The 17,826-nt window shown below is 39.6% G+C and overlaps 1 protein-coding gene across 2 annotated transcripts in view; it reads right to left on the bottom strand.

The window, feature by feature from the left end:
- The window catches only part of rnf24 (ring finger protein 24), a 36,884-nt gene extending 36,072 nt beyond the window's left edge, over positions 1–812 (bottom strand). The window contains exon 1 of one of the 2 annotated variants that reach the window (XM_057331376.1): positions 378–812. The gene's annotated coding sequence lies outside the window, so the exon portion shown is untranslated. The remainder of the gene's footprint in view (positions 1–377) is intronic. The other variant, XM_057331377.1, reaches the window with a different exon arrangement.
- Positions 813–17,826: the final 17,014 nt, after the last annotated feature.

Here is a 17,826-nt window from a genome sequence, read left to right as displayed (position 1 = left end):
AGGCGGTGTCTCTACCGTGCGTCTATATATGGCAACGACGGCTCTTTAATGAAGAAATACACGAGCATTTTTACATAACCGTGAATGTGATAAACATAACTATCAGATGTGTATTAACTCCAGTAAACACTTAAACAGGCTGACATTAGCCGCTAGCCACACTGCTATCAGCGGGCTAACGATAGAGTGTAACGTTACGGGAGCGAACAGCGGTTTAAGGTATGTAAATTAATAATAATAATCCGTTCGCATTTCACACGATACGATTTAAAGTGTAAACATGCCAAAAGGCACATGTGCCCATAAGAGTACAGTTTAATAAAATGACAGTTTAATATCAGAAATGTAACGTTAGAGGTGTAATATTGGGGACTTACCAGCCGCTCGTCCGTCACTCCTGCTCGATCACAAACCCGAACAGATGAAAAGCGCCCAAATTCAGATTAAATCCGGATTACAATGCACCTTTCACTGACAACCGGTTACAAATAACAGTTATATCAATCACGTCTCCTTTACCCGCGTAAACCCCTTTGGGGCGCTAGTAAACAAATCTATAAACGTTCATCTAAACGCAAAGCATCGCCGACCGTAAACTCCGTAGATGCTCGTGAAACAAATTAGATTGAATCCGCGAACGCGCATCGGGTGTCTTGAAATCGCAGCGAGTTGTGTGTGCTCCTGGTGTGCGTCTGCATGAGATTGTCGATTGAGATTTTCGGTGGTAAATATATGAACTCTGCACGTAGCTCACGATACGTCCCTCCTCCTGCATCAAAGCAGTTCAGTTCAGTCTGCGCGAGTGGGGAGCGATGCGGATGCTCTCAGGGAGGGAGGGGGACATGCATTCGTAGCTTCAGCTAACGTTACGTTTATGTCCTTAGAGTACACTATCAGCATTACATCCCCCTATACGTCCAGCAGTTATTTTTGTTCATCTTGAAAATGAAACACACTGGTTCTGTTTAAGACCCGGTGCATCTTAAAGCATTTTGGAGGTTTTCTGTGATACCACATGTTTGGGGTGTGGAATAAAATAAAATAAATCAGGAATAATAGCCTAATGAAAGAAAGTTGTTTTAATGTTCCTGTAGCTTAGTTGTTTAGTTTCATTGGAGCATTGCAGTTCAACAGGCTCAAAGGGCACACGCCTACTGAAAAAATGTATAGAATGCACTTTGTCACTTTGCATGAAAGCATCTGCCAAAAACACAACTGTAATGTAATAAGAATAATAATACAAATAATGTACACGTCCATGTGCAAAAAAACATCCTCATGTTAAAAAACAACAATTAAAAATGTAACTTTAAAATGTTTTAGCTAATTCTTTAAAAAATATTTAAAACAGTTAATTAACACATGTGTAAACAACATAACATTGACATGCAAATGCCAACTTTTTCATATTAGGCTTATCTTGGCCTGTTACAGTGTTCAAATCAGTGCCCGGCGCCAAACCATTTCGGATTGAACCGTCTCTGGAAAGCACAGCAAGTGGGCATGCTTGGTAGAAACATTCATGCGCGTGTGCCAGTGCATGCCAATGAGGTGCCACTGACAGACACATATTGTACCAGAGCCAACTGAGCGGAATCATGGGAACTCATGAATAGCCTCCTGGGGGTGGGTCGGGAGACCGGGATGGCAGCACTTACAAAGCCCTATTGAGGTTGCCCCACCGGGCGCTAGACTGGCACAGAATCAAGTGACATGTGGACTATAAAGAGTACGGGGAGGCAGGAAGTATTACGCATGCTACAGACTGATAAAGTGAAACAGACTGACTTTGATCATGTTTGACTTGATGCCTTAACATTCACTGCTTTAAATGCCATGCATCTATCCATCCATTCGTTCTCTATACCGCTTGCGCTTATCCGTTTTTATGTCTTTCTTCTCCCCTTTAAGACTACTGTATTATAACACTCATTGATTTTTCATTTACAACTCTATTCAATGTGCAGAGATCAAATTTGTAACGCAGCAATGTCTTGTGTTATAATGGACACATATGTGCTGAATTCACAATGTGCTTTCAATTACAAAGTGGCCAAACACTTGACTGAGAGTTTATTTCATGGCTTGTGATTTGTGATGCGGTCCGGTAAATAGGGGAAATGCCAGTTCAAAGATGCCATCAGGAAGTCAGACTAGAGTATCCGTTGACCCTGCTGATCTGAATGGTAGAAATTCTTCGTAAAGACTCATCTCCAACATATGTGAGACAGAAAAAGAGAACATTTCGCAGTCTTTCACAATTTACTGTGACGAAGGTTTCCACTTGACTTTTTTATAAGTAGGATGTGTAGGTGGTGTTCTATGAATCATTTTATAAGAGTCAAAAGAGAGCAGGAAATTGTGAGACATCAGGGGAGCTATATCAATAGTCTATCATTATGGTCGCCAGAGAGACTGAAATCAAAGTTGGACTTGGGATATATTGCCTACATCTTTTCTGCCCTCTGGTGTTTGAAAATTGCAATTACATTTGTGGCAGAGTAAAAAAAGAGAAGCCAAAGGTAAGGAGAAATGCTGCAGTGCTGGATACAAAAAAGCAACAGCACTGCTTGTGGACATGTTTAAACAACAATTAAACTATTTGTAATATATAAAAGTTTTGTTTTGCATAACCATCTCTACCAGTTAACACACTGGAAATTAATAGGCCTATACTAAAAACTGTGGAGATGACTGTGGACTTTAGGAGGAACCCTCCATCAATAGCACAGTGACAGCTACGGAGTCATTCAGGTTCCTGGGCACTACCATCTCACAGGACCTGAAGTGGGAGACCCACATTGACTCCATTGTCAAAAAAGCTCAGCAAAGGATGTACTTCCTTCGCCTACTGAGGAAGTTCGATCTACCACAGGAGCTGATGGAACAATTCTACACAGCTGTGATTGAATCAGTCCCCTGTACATCTATTACAGTATGGTTTGGTTTAGCCATCAAATCAGACACAAGTAGACTGCAACGGACTGTTAAAACAGCTGAGAGGATTATTGGTGTGCCCCTGCCCAATCTCCAGGACTTGTATACAACTAAACGGTGAAGAAACGGGCAGGTAACATCATCAAAGACCCCTCCCACCCTGGACACAACCTGTTTGAACTCCTGCCGTCAAGCAGACGATACAGATCACTTCGCACTAGAACATCCCGATACAAGAACAGCTTCTTCTCGCAGGCCATCTCATTCCTAAACAGCTACGTCCACCACACTGCAAAAACGGAGTGTTTTTGTCTCCTTTTGTACTACAAATATCTAAACATTCTTAAATCAAGGCGCACTTTCTTGAAGAGAAAAGTGACCTGGGATATTTGGTCTCTTTTTGGGGAGAAAAATATAAGAATTAAGTCTGCCAATGGGGTGAGAAAAATAGACTTGAATTAGGTACTTGAGAAAAAGGTCAAACTAAATGTAGGTTTATTTCTCTCACCCCATTGGCAGATTTTTTTGCTTGTTTTTGCCATGGATTCACTTAATTATTATACTGTTTTCCATAAAACAAGACTAAATATCTTAGGTCACTTTTCTTGTCAAGTAATTGTATATTGATTTGAGAAGTTTTATATATTCTTACTGAAAACAAGACAAAAATGCTTAGTAAGAATGTAATTTTTTGCAGTGCATAACCTTCTAGTTGTTAAGTGCAATATATATGCAAAACCTTTACTATTACACTTTATGTAAATACATATTACTATATTTTTTATGGTTATAAAAATGTACAGTACACAATTGTAATATACAGTACTGACTAGGCACACTTGCACTAAACTGCACCTTTGTATATTATTTATATTTGTATCCTCTTAGCCCCATATTTATTTGATATTCTTATCCATTTCTCGTGTTATGTATATACTGTGTGTTTAAGAGCTCCTGTAACCAGAACAAATTCCTTGTGTGTGCACACTTGGCGAATAGAGCTTATTATGATTCAGTATAGGCTATATACTTACTGTAAAATACATTTAGAAATAAGCACCTTGCAACTTTAGGGATGGATGGCCAAATCCGTAACTTTCTTAATCTTTACAGGTTTCTATTTGGGTGCCAGTCACTGCTTTTAAATAAATACTTAATGAGTGCTACTTTCTAATGTTTTTATTTACTACAGATGATTCACTAAAGATGAGTTGACACAACAAGCATACCCTTTAGAGTAGTGTGTGAATAGTGATTCTGTAATGTGATGTGGAGTATCTGCTGATATGACAATTAGGGAGTGTTATTTACTACACATCTGAGGGTGGCCACTGTGACCAGTTTGACCAAGAGAAAGAATGATGATGTCATGTTAAAGATGAAGTCTGAGGTAATTTTTCTATTCCCGTTTGGTTAGACGGAAAGACATGCTCTATTCAGCTCTGAATTTAAATATATGAGACAAAAGAGTGCAATATAGGCTATAGTATAATAACACCATTATTTTATAGTATCAATCATAAAAACATAATTCCATATCCTAATTAATGTATTTACAAGAGCATTTTTGTCTGTGTAATAAATAAATGTATATTGGGTTTTCAATTACTTATAATTAAAATGCCTAATATTAAATATAAATGTTTAAGTTATTTGTTGCTTTAAAATAATGTACAAAAATATACTACGAAAAATCTACGGTATCTGTATATTTTAAATACATTTATTTTATATGTAAAATAATAATAAGTCGTTTGTCTCTAAAAACATTTCACAAATTATTAATACAAAAAAAACTTCTTTCAGTAATCAACTAGTTGTCAATTTGTTGTTATACATCTATGTTTCCTCTAGGTGGCAGTAAATACACTTATTGTCCTAACAGGCTTATCCGTTCCCTGATGTGATTCTCCATCAACGTGTTAATAAATTCAACTGAATGTTAATAAGTAGTGTTTTGTCTATAGTGGCAATGTCTTGACAGAGCTCTAAATTACAAGCACTTTGCTTTGCTCTTTTCCCTTCATATTTAAAGCTGTACTGATTAGGCACCCTATGATCCATCAGACTACAAGTGTGAATCACAGATCGTCTTTGTGTCAGTAGCAAGTGAAGATAGATTAAGTTGTCATGGTTTCTCTCTATCTCAAAACACTAAAACCGTGTCTACACCGGACGCATCGCGCCGCGACAAATGACAATAGAACGCATTAGAACCCATTATAACTTTACATTTTCTCCACACTGGATGCGGTGTGAGCACACCACGTTTCTACAGAAGCTGCAGCTGAATAACGACAAGAGATATTTCTCAGGCACAGTCATTTCTTTGAACAATCAGTTTTTTTACAGTAGCCCTAAATGGACCAACTGCTCTACAGAGTGCGTTTCGTAAATACGTTATCCCCTTCGGCAAATAAGTAAAAACGTGACATCATAGTTGTGTCAGCCACCGTACAGTAGTGCTTTGAAATGGATGGCTGGAGTGAGCCGCTGGTTGGGTGCAATTCACAACCTCACCACTAGATGCCGCTAAATTTCAATTTAATTTGGTATCAAGAACTCCCATATATTCGTACGTTAAAATGATATATTTACAAAATATATTTCTTATTTTGTGTGAACTATCCTTTTAACTCAAGGCATTGTTTTGTTAACTTGACTTCTTTAGCAAAGATCATTATTTGTATCAAACAAATCTGATGTATTGCACAGTACAGTAGAAGCTGAAATCCCCACATTCTAAAATCTGTAATATAGACGGTTTCAAAGCGACAACATAATATATATATATAATATATATATATATACTATAAATATAAATTATATATATAATATAATAGCATATAATAATATATTTATACCACGGGGCTGTTGAATGCTTCATTCTGATTGGCTGACGAACGTTCGACGGGTGTGCATTATTTTTCAGTTAAACGCACACCTATGAAGGTGTTCCAGGTCTGCTGACCGCATTACAGTTCCATATCACTTCGCCAAGTTTAGCCTACTGTCCCCAGTGAATATGTATCTAACAACAGACAAAGTGACGGCAAATTCCATTGTCTGAGAAGAAAAACTATTAATATTTATGGACAGCATGAACATTTGAACAACAATGGCGAGAGCACTGTACAGGACTGTTCAACGATAAAACAAAAGCATATATCAAAGGTAACGGCAAACTACATGACACAATCAGCGGGTTAAAGATAAAACACGAAGCACAAAAATAACAACAACAACAACATGTTAAATTCGTCTGTGGAATGGGTAAACGGGACTTAAAACACACAGCAGGAAGCTTTCATGCCACTGCGAGAACCGCTTCTTATACGACAGGGGTGTTAAATACGACGAAAACAAATCAAATATAGATACTTGTCTTTTCACTCTCAGTGAAGCAAACGCGTGTGCACGTGCACTGTCTGTCTTCCTCTCGCTCTCGGAAAACTGCATATGCAGCTCAAGCAACGCCTTCAGATGAGATGCGTAAGAAATTAGTCCTACCAGAAAGAGCATTCCGGGACAAATACCATACAAATGTCTTGAGATAAAACATCGTAACAACGTCTTGTGGTATCGGAACAACGTCTTGTGGTGTTGTGACCGTGGTATAAGGAATAATTGACTCCGGTCCGTTCAATTATCGAAAGTTAATGCACACCCGAGGTGTAACGGCCACTCCGCTTCGCGTCGTGACCGCATTACCACCTGGGGGTGTGCATTAACTTTCGATAATTGAACGGCCCGTCGTCAATTATTCCTTACATATATAATTCAATTATTTGTCAAGTATGGTGACCCATACCCGAAATGTGACTCTGCATTTAACCCATCCAGAGAGTAGTGAACACACGCACAGCAAGTGGTGAACACACGTACACCCGGAGCAGTGGGCAGCTATCACTGCAGCGCCCGGGGAGCAAGTAGGGTGCAGTAATAAGTAGTAAGTAGTAAGTAATAAGGGTGCAGTAGTAAGGTGCCTTGCTCAAGGGCACCTCAGTCGTTACCCGCCGGCCCTGGGGATCGAACCGGCAACCTTCTGGTCACGAGTCCGACTCTCTAACCATTACTTTGCTAAACTTGTCTCTCCAATATTTTGAATTTAGACTGCAATACCAAGCTCAACTACCATACGGTTTCTTTAAATGCGACCAAACTACAGGATCCATTCAACAAATTGTTTATTTAATAAAATGGACACACAACAAAATTCAACAAATCGTTTATTCAATACGATTACTATACAATAAAATGATAATATAAATTAATGAAATATAAATAGTTATATTAGACACTAGCCCAACACAGACCGGAAGTTAGCTGCAGTCCCGGCACGCGTGTCCGATGAAACGGTCTATACAAGCAAAAATAAGTAGTGAGTTATGAATTCATATAATGAATTTATTTTAGAACTAAATTCTAAAATAAAATTTCTGACTAAAAGTCACTTACAAACAGAATTTAGCAGAACCTGTGTATGTTCACAACTGCAGAATTGGACAGAGCTTGAGAATCACAGCGTGTACATCTGCAGTTCTCTTGCCTCTGTGATCTGGCGATCCTGGCTGACTGGAGAATAACAGCATGTATCTGTGAAACTCACAGCTGCCGGTCCATCTGCTGTATGACAGACAGGTCGGTTAGGAAAAAAAGAATGGCCATGTGCGGCCATTAGTTCTGGGCAGTGCTCGAATTGAATTAAGTCTTATGGGGGGTCTCGCAATATGCAATTTACATAAATGAGCTTACATAAAAGAACAGGCTTCTTTTACTGTATTTTGGATCAAATCAATGCAGACTTGGTGAACAGAAATGACTTTTGAACAGTAGTGTACGTCCAACAGAATAATTCTAGCATTATTTACCAATGTAGTATTTTCCCTAAAAACAACTGGATGATTGACACTTTGTGATTATAATGTTTGTTCCAAAAGACTTGTTTAAATGCAAGAAACTAGTTTATTAGATATTAAAAATATATATTGTGACAAGAACATCTGTGTTAGTGTTGTGGGGATTTTTCAACGATTTCAGTGGTTTACATAGTTACGTACAGAAGGTGGCGGCAAGGGACTGTTATGAGTTAGTCTGTCAGTCAGCAGACTATTCAACCATTTCAGCCCAAAAGTGTGATTTATTCAGTATGGCTATTAATATAACTATGGCTATCAATATGTCAATCATAGCTATTTCAAGAGTGAATCCCGCATTTATATGCCGATGTAATTCCCGAAACTTTGCAGCGTGTATGTGGTTTTAGCAGCATGAAAAACAAGTTTTATACAATTCTGAATGGATTATATATAACGTTAGACCTACCACAGAAACCGCACAAGGGGCACTCCCTTTATAATTACTAAAAAGCTGTCACTCATTTTCATCGAGACCTCTAGCACCCCAGAAGGCCTAATAATAATTTAAGCAAGAAATACAAAAGCCCCGACATGGAGTTGATAAATATAGTGGAAAGATATATAGAGAGAGAAAATTACCCCTCAAAAAAGTAGAAGCTTCCTCTTACCGACTGCGAGTGGAGGTTTATTATTCTCCATTTTTTAGCTGAAGTTAGCTGCACCGGAGCGACGCCAAACAAGCAGTCATGTCAACGATGTCCTGCGCTTAGCGGTCTTTAGACGTGAGCCATTTAAAATATAAAGAAACATGACAACTAGCCCATAAACAAACTTAATATAAATTATTGTAAATAATTAATTCACGAAATTTACCATATCCATTGCATGAATTTAATCACATTTGTCATTATCATTTTTACTCAAATAAAACTATCTGAGGGCCCCCTAAGTCTATTTTTTACTTCCTATGGGGGGTCCCGGATCCCCCCAGTCCCCCTTCAATTCGAGCACTGGTTTTGGGTGATGTGGTCGCTTTCCTCTGATCTGAGACCAGCCCCACTACACCCAGACACTGACATAGCAGGAGGTCCAACTGACAAGTCTTCAACAATAGAATGACATTTAACACTGGTGCATTTGTCTTTTTTTTGTACATAAAAGCTATATATTTTACAGCTAGCGCAATTTAAAAAAGTCTCAATTCTGCATTAAAGCTTTTGAAAAAGTAAGACTGTGAAACCCCAGGGATTTGTTCACTGCATTTCAGTCTTTGGTACTAGGCTTATACATACATCTATTGTTAAACAAACGAGTGAAATCCCCCAGAGCAAATATTCTTTAAACAAGAGTCCACTAAATCCCCCACTGTGGTTCAGAGTGCAGGTATGTTTTCTTTGGGGCTTAACCGATCACTAACCTCGGTCTGGTTACTGTGAGCGTGTATTTGTGTATAATATGATCCGTGTCTCTCGGTCAGGGTCTGACCTGTCTGGCTGTGAAGGTATGCTGACTAACCCAGCTGATAGACTGTTTACAGTATCACTTTACAGCATGCTACAGAGGCAGGGGGTAGGAACACCTCGACCTTTAGCTCCTAATACTATTCCACGTTTGATTATAAACAAATACAGCTAGAAAATAGAAAGGTATTAAGTGATTTACTAGGCCTGTTTGTTTCAAACCAAGTACCTTATTACTTCACAGCTACAGCAATGCAAATAGCATATTTAAATTCAGCAATAAATCTGGGGTTAAGGGGATACAGTACCATAAACTTTGTGTCTACAGCTCAAAAAAAAATTGGATTGGTGCATGTGCATGCTTAAACAAAGTGGACCGTTTCAATTTCTCTCAGTCATTTTTAGATGAGTTGCCCATCTTTGTACTGTACAGTATGTCTCTTGCAGAGCATAGGGGCTTAAGGTAGCTAGTGGAAAAGTGGTGACGTGCATTGCTGTAAAGGCGAAGTGTTCAGATGCCTGTCCAAGACGAAACCTGGAACAAGACTCATCACTACTAGCATAACAGCACTTTGCTGATTTGTGCTATCATATTGATGTTGTCAATTGCTTTATACTGTAGATCCCCTGTATCTTTTAAAGTACTGTGTCTGTGTCATCATAACTATAAAAATCTATAATATTTTGCATTATAGATAGCGAGGTGGGTTTAAGAAAACAATCAACTCAAAAAGGCCTTTTCAAAGTCCCAGTGGGCCATTCCAGTTTTAAATGAAATATTGCATAATAATAAATAAATAAATAAGAAAAATCTGTTATGATTCATTCACCCTCAACGCTGTTTAAAATGTGAATATGACTCTTTATTTGGTGCAACACAAAAGAAGATATTTTGAGTAGCAATGCACCGAATGTTCGGCAACCAGAATTATTCGGCCGAAAATAACGTGAAAAAAATTACGTGTGATATGTTCAAGCAGCAACCAGAGGAGAGAGAGAGAGAGAGAGACTTTTTAAAAAATCTCTTTATTTACAATCACATTTCGATAAACATTAATTAAATATTAAAAGAAAGAAAGAAAAAAAGCATAAATAGTTGGCCACGCATCAGGAAGTGCAGGTTTACAAACATTCAACTCTCAGACAAAAATTTGCAAACAACAGTCATAGTCAATTTCACAAATACATTGGTTTATACGCCATTTGAATCTAAAACTATCCAAGTCATCAACGGACTTGTAAAAAGCATACTCTATGTTAATACGGGATTTTATCAATTAAAAACCAAAACAACATCTGTTAATCCTGCAGCCAAGTAGTTTCCTTTTACGTGACAACCAAATAGCTAATTTTGCTTGCCCAAATATAAAATTTAGTAAAACATGAGCTTGCATCCTGGTCCTGCTGTATTTAGGTCTATAAATGAAAAAGATAGGTGTAAAAACCTCCCCCAGCATTTGACAGTAACCTTCCATTTGATGCAAAAAACGCTGCAGTCTAAAACAATTAAGAAAAAGGTGAAACACTGTCTCTTGCGACCCACAAAAAGGGCACCCCTCCCCTACCTGTGGATCAAGGTATGCTCTGTGTCTGTTTGTAGCTATTATACCATGCACTATCCTCCACTGAAGGTCTCCAGACCTTTTCTCAATGGGATGTTTGTACAGGGTCCTCCAGCAACCTTTAGGGGAAGCGCCTGAGCCAAAAATGTCCTGCCGCTTGGACTCCCTCAAGTTTTCAAGCATTTGAAAATGAGTCACCAGAACATAGAGAGCCTTTCTTTCCCATATCACCAACAAAACCTAGCTGAGGTGTTGTGAAAGAGAGCAGTCCACCCTCCATTTCCTGCCATTCTCCCGTATCAGCTGAAAGAGTCAGTTCTGGAAAAGCAGTGGTATCCACCTCCGATTCCTCTAAAGACAGTCTATAGTCCAGTGAAATCCCGTATTTGAATTGTCAGTCTCTCTGCCACTCGAACTGACCTCATGCCCAATTTTAAGGCAAAGGCCTCAGCGGATATCCATCCACTCTCAGAGATTAAATGTCCAACTTTAGTGATCTTTACAGACCACAAGGCTTCTCTGAGGGAATCTGATTTAAAAATATCCAAGTCCAACGAGGGGTTAAAATACAATGGTTATCTTATCTTCCCTCAGCCGAAATCTCTGTACACCATTGGCTTCTCTAGAGAACTTAAAAAGTGACCATGTTCTTAGCACTGACCTGTAAAAGAATGTTAAACCGGTCAGGTTCAGCTTATTAATGTTCAAGAGAAACAGGTGACGGTACAGCCCCATGTTGCCTGCTCTCCTTAGAAGGGCACAGGCTACTCCAGACCAGCTTATATCCTCCCCATAGAGTAGTCTCTGAGCTATCTGAAGACTAAAAGCTCTTACTCTGGATCTGATGTCGACGAGTCCTCCTTCCTGAATGGGTCAGAGAAACACACAGCTAGGGACTTGCCGCGCCGGAGTAAATTTCTGAACGAAAGTGTCTTTACCGGTCGTTAACTTGTGTACTTCAGACTGGAGCGGGTGGCCTGACAGTAGCCCCGCTGCTCGCGACATCCTTTGACATCATACAGTGGTCGCGTGCACACAGTTCCCTGTACTAAACAACTTGTCAAAGTATGTTCTGTGCATCCCGGCCACGAGTGCACCTTCTAAGACAACAGTCAGCTTTTGTGGGAGGAGTTTGGAGGAGAGACGAGAACTGAAATAGTTGTCAATCAGAATTGCTTGCATGGATGTTTTTTTCTTAAATCATTTTGCAGCGTAGCCTATACTAATCCAACAGTTTCGTTTATTCATATTTTTAGTTTATAATGTTGAATGACACTTTTTAATGAAGTGTTTTGTTGTAGGGGTACAGAGTACAGTACATTCTTTCAGCAATCCGTTATAGGGCTATTCAAGAAGAGAGAGGGTTCAATTTTTTGTTTTAATTTAGCCTACTTGTTTTGCTCAATTTTATTTTAAGTTATATTGTATTATATTGAAAAGCAAGACAAAATATAAAAAGCACATTTTGACCATTCAGTTTATGCAATAGTTAAAACATTGGCTAAATAAATAGAAGAAATGCGAAAAGCCATGTTCGGTGTTCGGCCTTCAGGGCAAGTGTTTCATTTTTATTCGGCTTCGACCAAGAATTTTCATTCCGGTGCATCCCTAATTTTGAGAGATATCTCACTGGTTTTGTGTGCACAGTAGAAGTCAATGGGAGTTAATGTTGGTTGGCTACCAACATTCTTCAAAATATCTTCTTTTGTGTTCTGCAGAAGAAAGAAAGTAAAATAATGAGACAAAAAAATGACATTTTTGGGTGAACTATCCCTTTAGCTCACTCTAACTCACAACTACTGCACTGTGTTTAATGCCTTTTAAAACCTTGAACCAGATTCCTGATGTGCAGTGGGGCTTTGAACTCACCCCAGGACACGTTTCCAAAATTAACCGACGTCCTGTCGCCCACAGAGACTCAGAAGGTAATCAAATTTCTTTCCTATTCTGAGGAAAGACCTGAGAGAAGAACTGAGATGGATTGTTTGAATCTACGACTGTCAGAAGCTTCCTTCCTATAATTCAGACAGGAGGATATAGACAATGTTATTACAGATACGCCCAAGGCGAGACAGGAGCAGAACAGATGTCGGGTGTCACCTCGGGTGTACCACAGCTAAAGGATAGCAGGGCGGAAGGCGTTAGGAAAATGAAGGGTGTTGTAGGGAGAGGATGCAAACTCCCTTTGTTAAAGGGATAGTTCATCCAAAAATGAAAAATCTGTCATCATTTACTCACCCTCACGTTGTTTCAAACCTCTATAAATGTCTTTGTTCCAATGAACACAGAGAAAGATATTTGGAAGAATGTTAGCAATTTTATGCTATAGAGTAATTTAGATATAAAATGCATTTATCCAAAGCAACCTTTTATTCATTGTATATTTTCAGGGTCAATGTGAAGGGGAAGAATTTATAAACTTCCTCAGCTTGTGGTCATGAATATTAATTGAAATTATGTAACACGCCACCTCTTTACGTAAGCAGCTTATGGGAGGGTGGGCTGGCCTGATAAGTTATGCAACATTGGTGAATGAGATTTACTCGTAACACATGGTAACAGAACACTGTGCCACAAAACCACAATGAAGAGAAAGCTCTGCAGCCAAAAGTGTTGCGCAACCAGGGCTGTGATGGAGGGCATACAAAAGGATAAGGGAGCATGAGAGAGAGAGCGTTAATCAGATGTAACTTAAAAAGATGTAACTGTCTCGACATGTCTGGTCGGACTGGAAGTTATCCATTTCATTTAGAATTGATGCTTTGTGTCGATTAAAATTCCTCTCATATTAGTAACAGCATGTTATGACTGGCTCTGTTTGTACATCATTCTGCTCCCGCCTCACACTTCTGTCACACACAAATTAGTCTAATGTTCTCCAATTAACACTGACACAGTGCACACAGTTTTCACACTTATTATTGTAAACGTACAGAAACCGAGAATCAACTGAATGAAAGATCACATAAAATTGATAAAAATACTAATGATAATAAACAATCATAATCATCTTTTTCATAATTAAAATAGTTATAATTAAGACACAACCAATACACAAATGCTCATGGGACAGTTCACACAGTATGCACAACCTGGTTTCACAAGAATTCGTAACTATTTTACGAGGTGGCTTATTCGTATGAATGTGTACGTTGTGAATCATACAAAAACGTACGATTAGGCCTACTTGAAAAAAGCAATACTGACACCCCTAGACCTAATGTCACTGACGCGAAAGCAAAAAAAAGATTCATTCAAATTGGCCTTTACCCTCAAACATTTATTCATGTTAAGAGTTGTCTTAAGTATGTTATTAAGACATTTTATTAATTACACAATGTAGACGATTTCAGGTTTTACCACCTTGAGAACATAGTTTTGTCAGGGGGAAGCAGATCAAACCAAAACCCTTAAGGAGAACTTTATATAAAACGTTCTAGTGCTCCAAACAAGACGACAAGCCACAAAGCTTGTTTTTTGTCAGCTTTCCTAGGCTGATCCTGGATCAAATAGCTCTGATGAAACCTTTACACTGGGAACCGTATTAAAGTTTGGTTTCAGTTTTTTTACTCTTTACCCAGTGCTATCAAATTCACACGAAAGTATCATTTCAGTGTTGATCTGAAAAAGTAGGCTTTTTTACAGTAAATTTTAAACTAAACAACTTGAGCTAAACAATTTGAATGTTAATTCACATTAATTTACACCCTATCAAGCTTTAAAAATATCCTTTGGGCTATATTGTGTCAGATTTCGTCATTTAATAATAAAAAAATCAAGGTTGCTCTAGCCTGCTACATATCTTTGTCTCTGGAGGTACTGTGAGTACTGCAAGGACAGACAAAAATATTTTTCTCTTGTGCAAAATAATTTGAAAGTATTGTTTGCCACACATGGTACATAATACAGCACCTGCTAAATAACTTAAAAGTGCCGGTTTTGATACTTTTAAGCTTAATGAACAGTTCACCCAAAAATGAAAATTCTGTCATCACTCACTCTCAAGTTGTTCCAAACCTGTAGAAGTTTCTTTGTTCTGATGAACACAGAGGAAGCCATTTGGAAGAATGATTGTAACCAAACAGTTCTTGGTCCCCACTGACTACCATAGTATGGAAAATTACTGTATAAATTTCTTTGTTCTGTTGAACACAAAAGAAGATATTTTGAAGAATGTATGAACGCAAACAAACTGGGGAACTTTCTACTATGGTAGTCAATGGTGCCCCCAGATCTGGTTAGAAACATTCTTTCAAATATCTTGCTTTGTGTACAATAGAACAAAACTCGAGAGTGAGGGCGAGCAAATGATGACAGAATTTTCATTTTTGGGTGAACTATCCCTTTTTAATAGCATGGTCTCCATCCACTTGAGTTGTTTAGAACATTCTTTGTGAGTAGATGATGATAGAATTCTCATTTCTGTGTAAACATTCCTCTTAAACTGTAGAAGAAACTATGAAAACAAAAATCCATTAGGTGTATAAAAGTAACGTGAGGTGCATTTTATCCAAACAGCTTCGGGACGAGACGCCCCGTCCAAACATACGATGAGAGAAATCACAAAACAGATCAGCCCACAAATCAGCCACTGCCAACATCCACAAAAGCCTGCTGATGAGAACTCTTACACCCAGTTCCTGTGCTTGCTTTTAGTTTGCATCGATGAATAGACACTTTCTTCCTTCTCTTTTGTACTGTTGAGGCACACGGCCAGTGCCATTTGGACTGCTAGAGAATACAGAGGATAGGCGGGCAGCATTCATAAAGTGTAGCCTATGCACTCTTCTGAAGACACTGACAGAAGAGTCATTCTAGTAGACTTGTCCACTGGTAAAGGCCTATTACAGCATTCCACCGCGTTCCCTCTTATTCGGCAGACTCGTGTCTATTCGTGTGGAGGCCACATAACAGAAAGCATTCTGTTTGGTCTGGCTCGCTTTGAAATAATTATTCGACAACAAACAAAGTTGAGAACATTTATTATATCTAATGACCAGAGTGATCTCACAGAGATATGTGACAGGAGGTGTAAAGTTTATCTTGTGAAATCACTCTTTTTTTCTGAATTTCCAAAGTACTTCTTAAGAATTTCTTCAAATTTAGCACTGTGGCACTATAAAATACCTGTTTGTTTTGACGGATATTTGTAAAGTTTTGTAAACAACTGTTAAACAATGTCTCATTTTGCAATTTGTGGTGGTCCTTAAATGGCTCGCTTCAATTTTGGTTCTAAATGCTTACAACGTATTACAATGTTAAAAGAATAGTTCACCCCAAAATTAAAATTGATCATTTACTCACCCAGAAGTTAAAAACCTATACATTTTCTTATTGTGCTGAACACAAAGAAAGATATTTGGAAGAATGTTTGTAACCAAACTGTTCTGGGCACTATTGACTACAATAGTAGGAAGAAAACTACAATGGAAGTCAATGGTGCCCCAGAACTGAATGGTTTCCCACATTCTTTAAAATATCTTCTTTTGTGTTCAACAAAACAAATAAATGTATTTAGCTTTGTTACACCTTCATGGTGAGTAAATGACAGAATTTTTATTTGTGGGGGAACTATCCCTGTAATTGTCATGAAACTGACACGAAACAGAACCCAAGTGCAGACAGCTCTTTAGCAAAACTAATTTATTAAAACAGAATGAAAACAAGACTGAACAGAAAAATCCCCCGAGGGGGAAAAACAAGACCAGAACATAAAAGGATAAAAAAACTAAAATAAACTTTTAACTAAAGAATTTACGGGACTAGCAAGACGTGGAGGGGGAATAACAAAACAGTCCAACACAAGACAGAAAACACACAGGCTTTAAATAGGAAGGAAACTAAGGGGAGGTAACGAGGGAAACAGGTGAAAGGCGTAAACTAATGATGGGATAATGAATAAGGAAACAGGGGGCAGGGCTAAGGCGGAGGACAGGAGAGCACATGGCTTCCAAAATAAAACACAAGAAATGGGGCTGTCATGATACCGTCGGCCAGAACAAGAGAAATAACTGCTAGGAAGGCGGGATCATGACAGTACCGCTCCCCTAAGAGACGCCACCTGGTGGTCCCGAGGGGGAACACGACAAGTACAAATAAAAATCTAAATCAAAAGACTGCAAATAATAACAAAGTCCAAAACAGGAACACACTTGTGGCCCAGTGACAAGAACACACAGGTGGGCCACGGACAGGAACATCAGCCAGAAGGCCCCAACCCAGGAACATCCCCTGGGGGGCCCGCTGACAGGAACACACATGAGGCCCGGAACAGGAACACACTCAGATGGGCCAAAACAGGAACAGATGCCAGAGGGCCCGCACCCAGGAACATCCTCTGGGGGGCCCGCAGACAGGAACACACTCGGGAGGCCCGCAGACAGGAACACACTTGGGAGGCCCGCAGACAGGAACACACTTGGGAGGCCCGCAGACAGGAACACACTCGGGAGGCCCGCAGACAGGAACACACTTGGGAGGGCCACAGACAGGAACATCGGCCGGAAGGCCCGCACCTAGGAACATACCCTGGGGGGCCTGCTGACAGGAACACACACTGGTGGCCCAGAAACAGGAACAAATGCAGGGAGGGCCATGGACAGGAACATACATTTAGGGCCCGCAGACAGGAACACACTTGGGAAGCCCGCAGACAGGAACACATTTGGGAGGGCCACAGATAGGAACACACTTGGGAGGCCCACAGACAGGAACACACTTGGGAAGGCCACAGACAGGAACATCGGCCGGAAGGCCCGCACCCAGGAACATACCCTGGGGGGCCCGCTGACAGGAACACACACTGGTGGCCCAGAGACAGGAACAAACGTAGGGAGGGCCACGGACAGGAACAGACACCAGTGGGCCCGTTCCCAGGAACATCCCCTGGGGGGCCCACAGACAGGAACATACACTTGGGGCCCAGAGACAGGAACACACTCAGGAGGGCCACGGACAGGAACAGACACCAGAGGGCCTGCACCCAGGAACATCCCCTGGGGGACCCAC

The sequence above is a fragment of the Triplophysa rosa genome, linkage group LG4 (assembly GCF_024868665.1).
Source record: "Triplophysa rosa linkage group LG4, Trosa_1v2, whole genome shotgun sequence".
NCBI lineage: Eukaryota > Metazoa > Chordata > Actinopteri > Cypriniformes > Nemacheilidae > Triplophysa > Triplophysa rosa.
The sequence above is the reverse complement of the archived record's forward strand: the minus strand, read 5'-3'. Positions and strand labels throughout refer to the sequence as shown.